Source organism: Pteronotus mesoamericanus, unplaced genomic scaffold (assembly GCF_021234165.1).
Source record: "Pteronotus mesoamericanus isolate MK-2021 breed Mesoamerican mustached bat unplaced genomic scaffold, CSHL_Meso_final scaffold_83, whole genome shotgun sequence".
Classification (NCBI taxonomy): domain Eukaryota; kingdom Metazoa; phylum Chordata; class Mammalia; order Chiroptera; family Mormoopidae; genus Pteronotus; species Pteronotus mesoamericanus.
The window spans coordinates 2,741,754-2,754,770 of record NW_026555328.1 but is presented as its reverse complement, the minus strand read 5'-3'; positions in this window follow the sequence as shown (position 1 = coordinate 2,754,770).

Sequence of the window (13,017 nt, the reverse complement as noted above, 5' to 3'; positions counted from 1 at the left end):
CTGTTGGGACAGAATGTTAGAATATTCTCTGAGCCATTCCCATTTCATTTGATTCGAATTCTGGCAGCTGGCAGAGGCTTGTGCTATTAGGATCATTCATGCCTCTCTCCGAAGAGGATTAATCAGAGACAGCAGTGATCACAATAAGGTCTGATGGCGCACCTCTGTCCTCATTCTTTCTCTTCTTACCTCCTTTCTTCCTCTTCACCCTGCATCGTTTTTAATTTACTGATCCGCTCTCAACACACATTTCTGGTGCTTGAGGCTTTGTGCCAGAGGCTGGGATTTTGAGAGAAGAGATTCAGCACCCTCCTTCAAGGAGCCCATTGTCTAGTTGGGGAGACAGACAAAGAAACCCAAGATTCCTGGAGTGATGAAATGGTTTTCCCAGGCAGAAGCCAGGCAACGCTTTCAGAGGCATGGAGCCTTGTCAGAGAGCAAGAACGTGTAGGAACCAGCTGGATGGAGCAGACACGGCGAAGGCAATGGCAACGCCTGAGGCTGAGGTGACCTCCTAAAGTGAAGGTGCTGGACAACAGCCCATACCAATTAATCACGTCTATTGGTTCTACCCCTTAACATCTCTCCTGTCCATCCTTGGCCACTGCCCCATAGACATCATCGCCTCTCACCATTGCATTCTGCTGCTGATGTCCATGGTTCCCATTTGACAAAGGACTTGGGTTTCGGGGATACCAAGCAAATGGACAAATGAAACAAAACATGAATTTTTTGTCCTTGCAAAATCTGGGCTCATGCCAGTCAGAATGTCTGGTTTTTCCAGGTTTGGTCTTCAATGAGGTTTCAAGAATTTGTTTTGGAAGACAAAAGGTAAATGCAAATATTTTCCATTTCAACTGGGGAGAAAAATACCCATCATCTTGAGGTAATGTCAAAAAGGAAAAAAAAAAACACAGATTTTGGGGCCAATTACTGATTTTACAGATTCCTCTGAGCTCCAGTCTCTTCATCTCTAAAATCGGAATGGGGTTGTTGTATGGATTAAAGATAATGCAAGAAAATCACACAATTAGTACAATTAGCTAATTAACAAATGCAGCTATTGTTAACAAAAAGTATTTAATCGCTGCAAAACAAAAGAAATTATGAAGTCATATTTTAGGAGGATTGCCAAGTGCTCATAACCTAAAAAAGAAATAAATGAGGGGGGAAAAATTACTACACAATGCATCAGCTCAATCATCTGTATTAGAAGTCCCACCCCAGAGAACTGATCTCTAGGCGGCACCCAAACAAACATTAGTGTAACCAGGGTGACCTCCCCACTTGAGTAGGTTTGTCCGTAGCAGGGGCCTGTTTGCCTGTACTGTGAGCTGTGGGAAGGAAGGACATCTGTTCCTGGGCCAGAGGGGGCAGAAGGGGCGGGAGTCTGACAGCTGGGCCCTTCAGGGTGTCTCCTGCTGTGCTCAGCAGTTCTGACAGGGCTGGCAAGCCTCTCCGTGGCCCTGAATGATGATGAGGCCTCCTTACGCTGGGAAGACGTTTCTCTAACCAAGGGTGAATCGGAAAGGATACCCGAAAGCTATTGGGGAGAGGGCGTTGCTCCAGCCAGTCAGGTCAAACAGCTCAGCCCCGGGGGCTGCTGGAGTCAGCAGATGTTGCAACCGGCTTGGGCCTCCCTTCCAGGTGCGGGAGAGCAGGGCTCTCGGACCAACCACAGGGAGCTTCTGGGCCAGCTCCTGTGATAGAAATGAGGCCATATGAGCCTCCTGCTGCCCATTGCCCCCCACCCAGCTCTAACTCCGTGTTCACCAAGAAACCATTTATTGGTAACTTGACTTCTCACATAAACTTTGCTGGCACAGCATACCCAGGGTGCACGGACGACTTGTCTGTCTCCAAAGCTAAGGACCAGGCTGAGGAATGCTGTCAACACCGAGGCATGCCCTGCCCCGGAGAGGTATAATAACACCTATCAATAGGACCCGATATTCATTGAGAGCTGGCCACCTATCAGGCACCATTCTAAATGCTTTGTGCTGATTCTCTCACTAAATCCCATGACAGTTCTGTGGGGACGAGTGTTGTTATCAGCATCCATTATCGGAGACATCTGAGGCCCAGAGGGATTAAGCAACTCCCCCAAGTTCACAGAGGTGGGAAGTGGCAGAGCAGGGATAAAAACCTGGACGTTCTTACCCAGTACCCCCCCAGCCTTCCTGAGCCGCACCCCAACCCCAACCAAGCACTGGACAGAGCACGGCCTCTGCATTGGGTTAATATAGGCAGCCATTGTTAGCAATAGGAATTGGGGTGTGTACCCCTTTCAGAAGCGTCAATGCTTAAAGCAAGAAGGAAACATTGCCCTTCATTCAGCCACAAGGCTGTGTCTCCCAGCCCGATTTTTCCAGCCACCCACCCTTGCCCACGTGCACTCTCACGAAAAGAGGAAATGGGTCCAGGAGGAAGAGACAGGACACCTGGGTGAAAACAACAGGGTTTTTTAGATGCAATTGCAACTCCAAGATAAAAGGAACAAGAAATAGCTGGGGCCAGTGGAACACACCCCCTTTGCTGTGGGGAAAGGCAAAGGGAAGGAGGACAGACCTGGGGCAGTTCCCATGATGTGAGGGGGGGAATTGGGGAGAAGGAGGGAATCTCTCCACTCGCCAGGACAGCACACATATGACTGAAACCCTCCTACTCCTCTAGCATGCCTTCCGGTCCCTCTTTACCCTTCCTCCCTGCATTAGCCAGGTCCAGTTCATGGTGACACTAGAGAGGCCTCCAGCAGGATCTGTAGACAAGACACTGGACAGAGAAGCAGGCGCGGGTCTGGAGCACCTGAGTTGGGTGACCTAGAGCATCCTTCCCGCGGGGGCTGGCTGTGATGCTGGGACTCCGTGCAGAGACGGAAGGGGAGCCAGGGCCTGCTGTGGGGTGCCATGTTCTCCCCGTCCCTATTCAGAGGAGGACAGAAAAGGCCTAGATGGTGAGTTCTCCCTGGGAGTCTCTGCTTGGAAGCTGAAATGGCCTGACAGTGACTCAGAAACCACGGAAGTTCTCAAGGCTGATGGGTTCTTATAGATTGTACGGGCAGCGCTCCTCGCGGGCTGCAGAGCCGCAGGGCCGGCTATGACCACACTCGAGGAAAGAGCCATACCCTGCAAAGAGCTTTCTGGCCTCTGAGTCTTAAAGCAAACATAGACTCTGCTTTCACTCCTTTGGAGACAACCTGGCCTCTGGGGATACAGCAGGTCTCAAATGCATCTCCTCCTAGAATGCGCTTCAATGAATACATCATTCGGGGTTTTCAGAATGGCAACAACGATGACAACCTTTTACTGAGTATAGCTGGCAGGTCAAGCACTGTGCTAAGAGAATTATTTCATCCCATTACAGTCACCCCATAAGCTGGCTCTTATCACTATGCCCACTTTGAAGGCGAGGACTGTGAGGCCTGGAGAGAGAAAGTAACTTGGCCAAGTCACGCAGCGGGGAAGTGGGAAGGGAGGGACATCCGGCACAGCTGGGCAGGTTCCAGAGTCTGTGTTTGGACCACACTGTTATGCTATAGAATCCCTCTTCCTGTGCCAATGCCACTCTCCTCCAGGAAGCCTTCCTTGACACTCTCTCCACACCCCCTTCCCCCACACAGTAACCTTCTCTCTGTCCTCTTCACGTTGGTATCGAACAGAAAGTGCTGGGCCCCCCGGCACTAGAACAGCCAAACACTGAGACCTGCTGTGGAGAATATGGGCTGTTTTGTTATGAATGCTGCCACCCAGGAAAATGGAAGCTAATGCTCAAAAGCCCGAACTCCTTTATGACATGTGGGTTACAGGTTATATAGGGCAAAATCGCAAGACACCATGGGTTAGGGATTTAGGGTTGTGCTGGGGACAATGGAGAGATAAGAGTAATGAATCTTTTCTTCAGGTCTTGAGGACAGTTCCAAGGTCTGTTCCGCCATCTCTCTGTCTGGTTTCATGGAAAAGTAGCCAGTGGGTCATTCCACCTTAGGGTTCAGGAGCTGACACATAACTTTAGGGCAAGATGTTCTCTCTCGTCTGCCATGGGATCAATAGTCAGGTCCAGGCTACTGTCTTCTGGGGCCTCCTCACTCGCTGATTGTCCTGGAAAGAGGCTAATTCTCTGAGGGCTATACATAAAGAGATATGGTCTCTAGAGCTAGGATTTAAAGCTATATTTAATCAAAGTCATGAAGAGCCTTGGTTTCGGTCTCACAGCACACCGCTTTAGACCATTCTTTGGACATCTCGGCTCTACTACCTTCTACTACCTCGGTGTCTCCTCCCCAGCCTTCCTGTGAGAGCTGAGTTGTTGCCATTAGGTGTGAGGGAAATGACCTACACTAAACAAACTCACAAGAGACTGATTGATAAACCTGGAATGCAATTTATTAATTGACACTGAGAAGTGAAACCACCCAACAGACAGGAATCCTGAGGTTGACAGGTCAGCAAAATCTCTTTCAGGAAGGATAGACTTTTGGGAAAGGAAATCAATACTAGAAGGTTCTTTGTTCAGTACAAAGTCAGAGTGAAGGAAGCTGATGGATTGACACTTAGGTGAAGCTTGACACATCCCTCTAAAGCCTCCTACCTGCCAACAGCCCAAAATATCCAAAGCAGGGAGCCCTGTGAAGGTCTTCTCTGGATAATGCTGGATTGTTTTTCTGGATTCTATGAAGATCCTACCTTTCTGGCTGCATGTGTCATAATCGTGGCTGACTTTTTGTTTGTTTATTTGTTTAGATTAATTTCTGCGTCTTTGATAAGACTGAAGGGCAATTTCGCACTGAGATCCACTGAAGACGAGTCCACATGTATAGACTGTACCGCCCTGTGCAAGGCCTTCGCCCCTGCAGTTATCATTTCGTTTCCATACTGCCTGCAAAGGAGGAATGACAGATGGAGAAAACCATGCAAGCCAGACAGTCTGGGTTTCAATCCCAGTAAGTCAATGCCCCCATCTCTAATTTGGAGATAATACTGGTACCCAGCTCATCATTTGTCGAGAGAATTCAACGAGTTAATACACATACAGTGCTTAGAACAGTGTCTGGCATCTGGTAAGCACTCAATGCTTGTTAGCAATGATTAATAATTCATTTTATAGATGAAAAAAGCGAAGCCCACAAAGATGAAAAGTCAACTGAAATCACATAGCCAGTAAGTGATGAAGATATAATTCCAAATCAAACTGGCTTCCTTCAAGTGCCAAGGTCTTTCCCTGAACCTGTTCCTCGTCCTAGAGCCTTCATAAAAATCCAAAGGAGAGCTTGTTGAAGAAAGGAACTATCCCTGCCCCACTCCCCCAAATGGGTAAAATTTTAGAGGATAAAAATAAGTAGGTCTGGCAAGAATGCAGAACAACTGGAGGCAGTAAGTAGGAATAGCCACTTTGGAAATGTGTTTGGCAGTTTTTAATTGATTTAAACAAACCCCGGCAATGTCAACCAGGTTCAGCCTGAGAAAGCAGAGCCACTATGCATATGGGTTTTGCCATGAGGATTGAGCCTACTCATTGTGGGAGCTGATTCAGCAAACTTGCAAGGGTGTTGTCTTTGCATCTCATATTGAAGCTTGAATTCCACAGGTCAGGCAGTTCGAACAGAAGTTAGATGGAACATGGGGGACATCCAGAACAGGCTTGACCCTAGCTCCGTGCCTCCCTGGTTAGGGACGGGAAGCAACCAATCAATGTTTCTCTCTCACATCAATGTTCCCCCCACCCCCCTCTCTCACTAATGTCCTTGGGTGAGGATTTAAAAATAGAACAGGCTGGACCCCATAAGCCCTAACTGGAACCTTACAAGGATAAACTGAACCCCTGAAATTCACATCAGGTTTTATTTGGTTGGGTTCTTTTTTTTTTTTTTTTCTTTGCCTCTGTCATTGACAATGTGAGTGTTTTGCAGAAGCCAGGATTTTTACCTTAAAGCTAAACAAACATGCACCTGGCTCAGCAGGAAAAGAAGCCAAAGAATGAACCGGCTGCTGCTTCCTGCCAACAGGGTGGGCCAGCAGATCAGCCGCACACTGTGTGAGCCACAGCACAGCTTCTGGCTTCCCTTCTGCCCTCGAATCCCCCCAGAATCTCCCACACGGCCAACCCTAACCAGAAACACGCAAGAAAGGGAATTCAGCCCAGCCAAGTTGGCACACTGCGGCAACACACTTACCCTATGATCAGGCGATTCTGCCCTAGGTATCTCCCTGAGAGAAATAAGGGCATCTTTCAGCCAACAGTCATGTACAAACATACTCATAGCAGCTTTATTCATAATATCCAAAAATTGGAAACAACTCAGGTGCCACCAATAAGAATATGATCCTAAGAAAATTATCCTATATTCACACAGTAGAAAACTGCTCCACAATAAAAAAGAATAAACCAATGGTACACACAATATAGTTAACTTCACAGACATGATGTTGAGCAGAAAAAAACAAGTGCCAAATGTACACAGAGTCAGGAGGCTTTAAATGGGAATAAATGATAAGAATTGATTCAGGGATCTTAGGGATGCAAACCAGAAACGCAACGAGGCAGTCCCCAAGTGTTCCGAAGAAGATAGAAAAGCTGTGTCTTTAGAGTAAAAAGTGCATTCTTGAGAAATTATCAGTCTTGCATTCTTGGCCTCTGAGTTGGTCCAAGATGTTTCCTCTACATGATCAAAGGTCTGGATACCTGATATCAGGTAGCCTGGATGTGTGAACATCCTTTCCTCATTCCTTCAGGGGGTAACCAGAGGGTTATCTGGAGGTTTGATCTATATCCAAGCATTGACTCAGGACTGAAAAGTTCAAAAGCTTAAATTCCAGGCTAGTTAAAACAAGAATAGAATAGGGAAAAAAAAAGAATAGGGTTGTTTCCTCCTAGTTGATTTTAGTAATGTAGCAGCTTGGCTAAAGTGACTCCATTTTATTTCATCACTCTATTTCTCACAAGACAAAAAAGATTATACATATAAATATATATAAACACAAATCTATTTGTGTGAAGTTCAAGAAGAGACGAAAGGAGCTGCTAGTGATAACAGAGTGGTGGCTGGTGGTTGCCACAGGGGAGAGGTGAGTTATCACCTCTATTGAGAAGGGGTCAGGTGGAGCCTCCAGGGCCCTTGGAAATGGTCTCTGTCTTGATCTGAGTGGTGGTTATGCAACTCTATTCACATGCGAAAGTTCGCTGGACTCTTCACTCCTAAGGTTTACATCCTTCACTGCGTGCATGATGGACTGTCGTATGCAGCTTCCTGGGTCCCAACCCCAGACATGCCTGATGATTCTTCTGAGGTTCTAGGGAAAACTCTGCCCTGTGCCTAATTTCTTCTTGACGTACTCCCCATGTGCACAGTCAGTTGTTTCTGAATTCCTCCCAAAACGAACATTTTCTAAGGAGAGAGAACATCCAACTTCACCCCTACTTCTCTGGGATTTGAAAAAAGCAAGTTCCTGGTCAAAACCACACCTCAGCATTGGGACCTAGACAAAATTCCTTCCTAGTAACGGCGTCGGAGATGTGTTAAAAATCTCTGAAGTTGAATCGCCCTCAGTTTTAAGATACCAAGTAGCTTCATGGTTCCCCGCTTTCATGGACCATTCCTTTGGGAACTGCTAGGAATTGGAGCTTCTTTGTTTTCATAATTCTTTCCCACATGCCAAATGCCACTCAGCCGCCTTCTCCTGTGTGAACCAGGCCAGTGCAGCTGCCCTCCCTCCTCGTGAGTGGCCCAGTCTGTTAGGCACTGGAGTCTCTTGCTCTCCAAGCAGAAGGAAGCCTACAGAAAGCTCTCGAAGGTCATAAGGCTCCTGAACACGCACGGCCAGAGTTTGTGCACTGCTCAAGCGGAGCGTAATTCCCTTTTCTCCCATTGAGGACACAGATGTACCTGGAGAGGGGATGATGGCACCGATGGGACTCAAAGACCCTGTCCCCCTGCCTCCCCTTCCTGGCCCGTTTCCATCCTTGCTAGCTGAGCAAGGGCCATGCGATGCTGCTTGCTGATAGAGGAAAAGGAAGAGAGAGAATAAGTGTGCACTCATACAAACACTGTCCTCAACAATTTGCCAAACAAAGCCCCTGTCCAGGCCCTGAGCACCTGCCCCACCAGCCAGAAGGCAGACGGGCGGAGACCTCGGGGGAAGGGTTTGGTTTCACACTCCCCAGGGAGAAGAAGATACGCACAAGTGCTATCAGCTGTTCATCAATGCACACCTGATAGGTATCTGGGCTCAGATTAAGTGATTGGGCTCAGGCCACGCACCTGAGTAGGTGAGCGAGGCGGGGGTGGGGTGGTGACGCCCAGACTGCATTCTGCAGCTGGCGGCCTGAGACTTCTGCAAGAGCAGACCAGGCTAAGTTTACTTCCTCTGCAGCCTCCCCCTGCCACCCACAAGTCAGCCACAGAAGCTCCCTTCCATCCCCCCAAGCCAGGCAGCCAGAGCAGCCTGAGGGCCTGGACTGGGGCCGGAAAGACGCCTCTCGCTCGCTCGCCTCCCTCACCTGTCTTCCTCCAGCTCTCCGTCTACTGGGGCTGCTGGGGCTCATTGTAGCTGACCTGCCTCATCCTGCAACGTGTGTACCCCAAAGTCAGGGAACATCAGAGTCCCCTGACCTGGGGTCGGTCTTTAAGCCATGCTGAGGTGCCAAGGAGAGGCCTCACGTCAAATCTGGAAACAGAGAGGTCCGAAGCAAGGGATGGGATTGGAGGCAGGCTGATGAATGGGATCCGAGACACAGGGCTGGCGGATTGATCCAGAAAGGGCAACTGGAGGGCACTGATCCCCACTGAGCTCTGGGCATGGCCTGGCCTAGACCTGGCCATGCGGACGGATTGGGTCCGTTCAGGATCTGGGTTGTCCGCAGGGTTCCTGTGACTGGGGACTGGAGGGGCCCAGAGTTGTGGAGAATCCAGGTCAGGCTACGAGACTCTGGAGCTCACATGGTCATAAAGAAGATGGAACCAAGGCTGCCAAGGTGTGTTTGGCAGGGCCTTGCCCCAAAGGGGTTCAGAACAGGCCTCCCCGAGGAGTGCCAGCCTGGCCTGTGGATTATTTTGAGCTGAAGGCAATCAAGATCCTGCAGGCTCACAAGAAACGTTTACCTATCCCTTAATGAAGTTAAACTTGGGACCTTGCCCATAATGAGTTATTACCAGAAATAACTTTTTATGGCCTATCTATACAGCAGAGCAAACATCTAATTACTGAATACCTGCTCCTTTTATTGTCCTGCAATGATCTTCCTCCCCTTTGAAGCCCCAAGGCGCCTTACTTCATCCTTAGCACAGAATTTTTAACTTTCTCTCTCTCTGAACCTCTCACGTATAAAGGGTTCCCAAATATACGCTTGTGATTCAATTTGGTCATTTTCTCTTGTTAATCTGTCTCATGTGAATTTAATTATTAGGCCAGCCAGAAGAACCTAGAAGGGTACCTGAAAGTGTCTTCTTCCCCTCCAGTCCCCACTAATTCTATGGATTTGAGGCTTAGGCGTCAAAAGTCATTATAATCTCTGTCCAAGCCCCGATGGCCACCCTCATCCACAGGTCTTCCTTAGGCTCTGAGACACGCCCCACCCCCGAGCGTCCTGGAATAAGTCCTTCCTCCTCTGAGCAGCCTCCTCAACCAGAAAAGAGGAATGAAATGGCACTGAGCTCCCGCCCCGCGCTGCAGGAGCCTTGCGCAAGATTTGGAAACCCCCGCTCCTCCATGGCCTCCATGGCCATCATTATCCATCATTGTTATTGTTGTGGGAGCAGGTCCAAGAACAGTGGCACCGAGTGACGACTTCGGGCTGGGAGCAGCTTGGGTTGGAGATGCTGGGCCACAGAGAGGGCGGGGAGGCAGCCAAGGCAGGGGAGAGCCACGAGCTAACCCTGAGACAGGCTGCCTGGGCCCAGGGTCTCCCGGTAACAAGGTATCACTGTATCACTGTGTATCGATTGGTGCTGAGCTCCATGGCCCCAGAAAGGGCTGTTACTCTCCCTTCAAGCGATCAGAAACTCGGCCAGGCTGCAGGGCTCCTGGGCTCAGTTCTCCTCACTGCCCTGCAGGAGCATCCACTGGGCCCTGCACGCCCAGCCACCTCCTGCACGCAGCCCCCGATCTGTCCTTCACCGCCTCACTCCCAGCCAACTCCTACTCACCCCGCAGAACCTGACTCAAATATCCCTTTCTGAAGGACACCGTTCCCAATCCCCAGAACTGGTGTAAGTTCTCTCACCGTGGCCCATCCTCTTGCATCATAGAATTTGCCCCTGCTTGTACCTACCCATTTGTGTTTGGGGTTGCTTGATGTCTGAGTTCTCCCCCTTGCCTACTGTACACATGTACATGCTCAAAGGCACAGGGTGGGGATAGGGACCTTGGGCAGGTATTTACTCACCAGCCACTTATTGAGAAACTGCTGGGTGCTAAGACCTGCTCCGGGGCTGCAGGTACATCTGTGAATAAAATGACAAAAACCCCTGCTCTTGTGGAGTCTCCATTCTCCTAGGAAGAGACAGACAATAGACAATAAACCGAATAAATAAATAACTCACGTACTGTGTGGGAAGGTGACGAGTGCTTTGGAAAAAAAGATAAAATAGAACCGAGTGTGGGAAGACGTGAGTGCACGTGAGAGCATGAGGGGCAGGCAGCAGGGAGGCCTCGAGGAAAAGCGGGGCACGAGCAACACCCCAAAGGAAGCAAGCCCTTGGCAGGGAGCTGCGGTCACTGCTAAACCTCCAGCCCTTGGCCCTGTGCATGGCACCCAATAGTCATTTAATAAATCACTAAAGAGCCCCGGCCGGTGTGGCTCAGCGATCGAGCACCGGCCTACAAACCAAAAGGTCACCAGTTCTCCCAGTCAGGGCGCATGCCTGGGTTGTGGGCCTGGTCCCCAGTTGGGGGTGGATGAGAGGCAACTGTTCGATGTTTCTCTCGCACATTGATATTCCCCTCCCTTCCTTTCTCCCTCCCTTCCCCTCTGTAATAGTAAATAAATAAAATCTTTAAAAAATAATAAATTACTAAGGAGATAAATGGGTGAATAGATGGATGGATGGACAGTCTTTCTTTAGCTACGTTTAACGCCCAGCTAAGATGCCATTACCAGGACCCAGGGCACGAGGGTGGTCATTGTGGCTGACCCTTCCCCAAGCACCCCGGCCCCTTCCCACTGTTGAGCAGTAATGTGGCTCCGGATGGGGTCCCATCGGCAGGGCTGCCCTGATGAGTCCACGATAATCATGGAGGTACCCTGCTCCTTGCCAGAGATGGATTCGGGAACCCCTGACTTAAGTTGATCCATGCATGTTATCTCTGGGTGACAATTATTTGTCTCAACTGGGGTTGGACCTAAGATATCCTGGAGAGAAGGCAAAGACTTTTTTACCCCCTGGTGGGGGAAGGCCAGCTTTCTCCTGAAGATGGACAAAGAGGCCTGCTTAAGCCAGTCTGAGTGGGGCTTTCTCTAAGTTGCACCCGAAAATGCTGTGATTGGCGGGGGCAGCCCTCCCACTCCCACTGTGTGTTGGTTTGACCTCTCATGGCTCAACTTCTCCCTTGTGGCCGAGGTCATAGAGGGTCCTCCCCTTTGCCTTTTCCTATTCTCTGTGCACCACCTAGTACCCACCGGCTCCTTCGCTCTCACAACCCCCCAGGAGGTACGTTTTTTCCCCATCTCACGAACCAGGAAACACAGGCCTAGAGAGGTGACATAGCTCGGGCTCAGTGAAGCTACCGAAACACATAGCTCGACCAAAAACCTGCCTCCGAAGCCACCACCAGCCACTGCTGGGGGAAGGAGAAGATAAAAGCGGCCACTGAAAAGAGACCAAGGACCAAGAGAGAGGGCCCCCAGGTCCTGCGGGAGAGGCCTTCGGGCCCTCCCATCGTAACCCCCCATCTGGGCCCACCTGCAGCCCGGATAGTCCCCGTTCTTTAGGTGGTTTTGCCTCAGGCAAGACATTCCTCTTTTTGTAATTTTAAATTTTAAATTATTAAAGAGGTAATGCATGCACAGGGTTTTTATAATAAAAAATAAATAGTACAAAAGGTTACAAAGTCAAAAATAAAGTCTCCCAAGATCTAGGGCAGAGCCTGGGGTGGCTGCCGTGGGCACGGAGGTGGGGAGATCGCTATCATTCGCATCCCCAAACCCCGCAAATTATCTGAGATTCCAGTACAGTCTCCTGGCTGGACAAACACTGTGGCAGAACCAGCTGACACCTGTCATCCCAACCGGAGTCCTTCCAACACAAAAGTCTGGGCGGCTACTGTTACCTGTTTGTGTATGTCCTTCCAGAGGGTCTATGCTTGTTGCCTGTATTTGTGTGTATGTGTGTGTGTGTGTGTGATTATATATATATTTCATCCCTCAGGGTTTTGACACAAATGGTAATGTACTATTACAGTGTTCTGTGTCTTGCTTTGTTTTCTTAGTATCTTTGAGATTGTTCTGTATAAGAACATGTAGATCTTCTTTCTTTTTGATAGCTGTGTATGGATGTACTAAAATTTATGTAACCAATCTCCTACTGCTGATGTTTTGGTTGTGTGTACTATATCATATGCTACTACAAACAAGGCTGCATTGACTATCAATCTACAGATGTCGTTGTGTACAAGGACAATTGCAGATAATTTCCTAAGAAGTGAAGTTGGGGATCAATGGCATGTGGATTTTCAAATTGTCTTTAATGGGGTCATACCAATTAAGACCCCCACCCATAATGGATGAGTGCCTCTTTTCCCCGCACCCTGGAGAGGTAACGAATTCATAGGCCCACTTTGGAGGGTAGGGAGGAGGGCGCTGTGGCCGGCTGTCGACCCTCGTCGTCAGGAGGACCGAGGGCTGCAGTGGCGAGAGGAAGCACTCTGGGTCCATCAGCGCTAGACTTGGATACGGACACTGCTCCTTACCACCTGTGTGGTTTGAGCAAATACCTCTATGGGCTTCAGTTTCCTAACATAAAAGTAGAAATTAAAAAATCATATCCATTTCACAGGGTCATTTTAAGGAGCCAAAAATAAAGTTCCG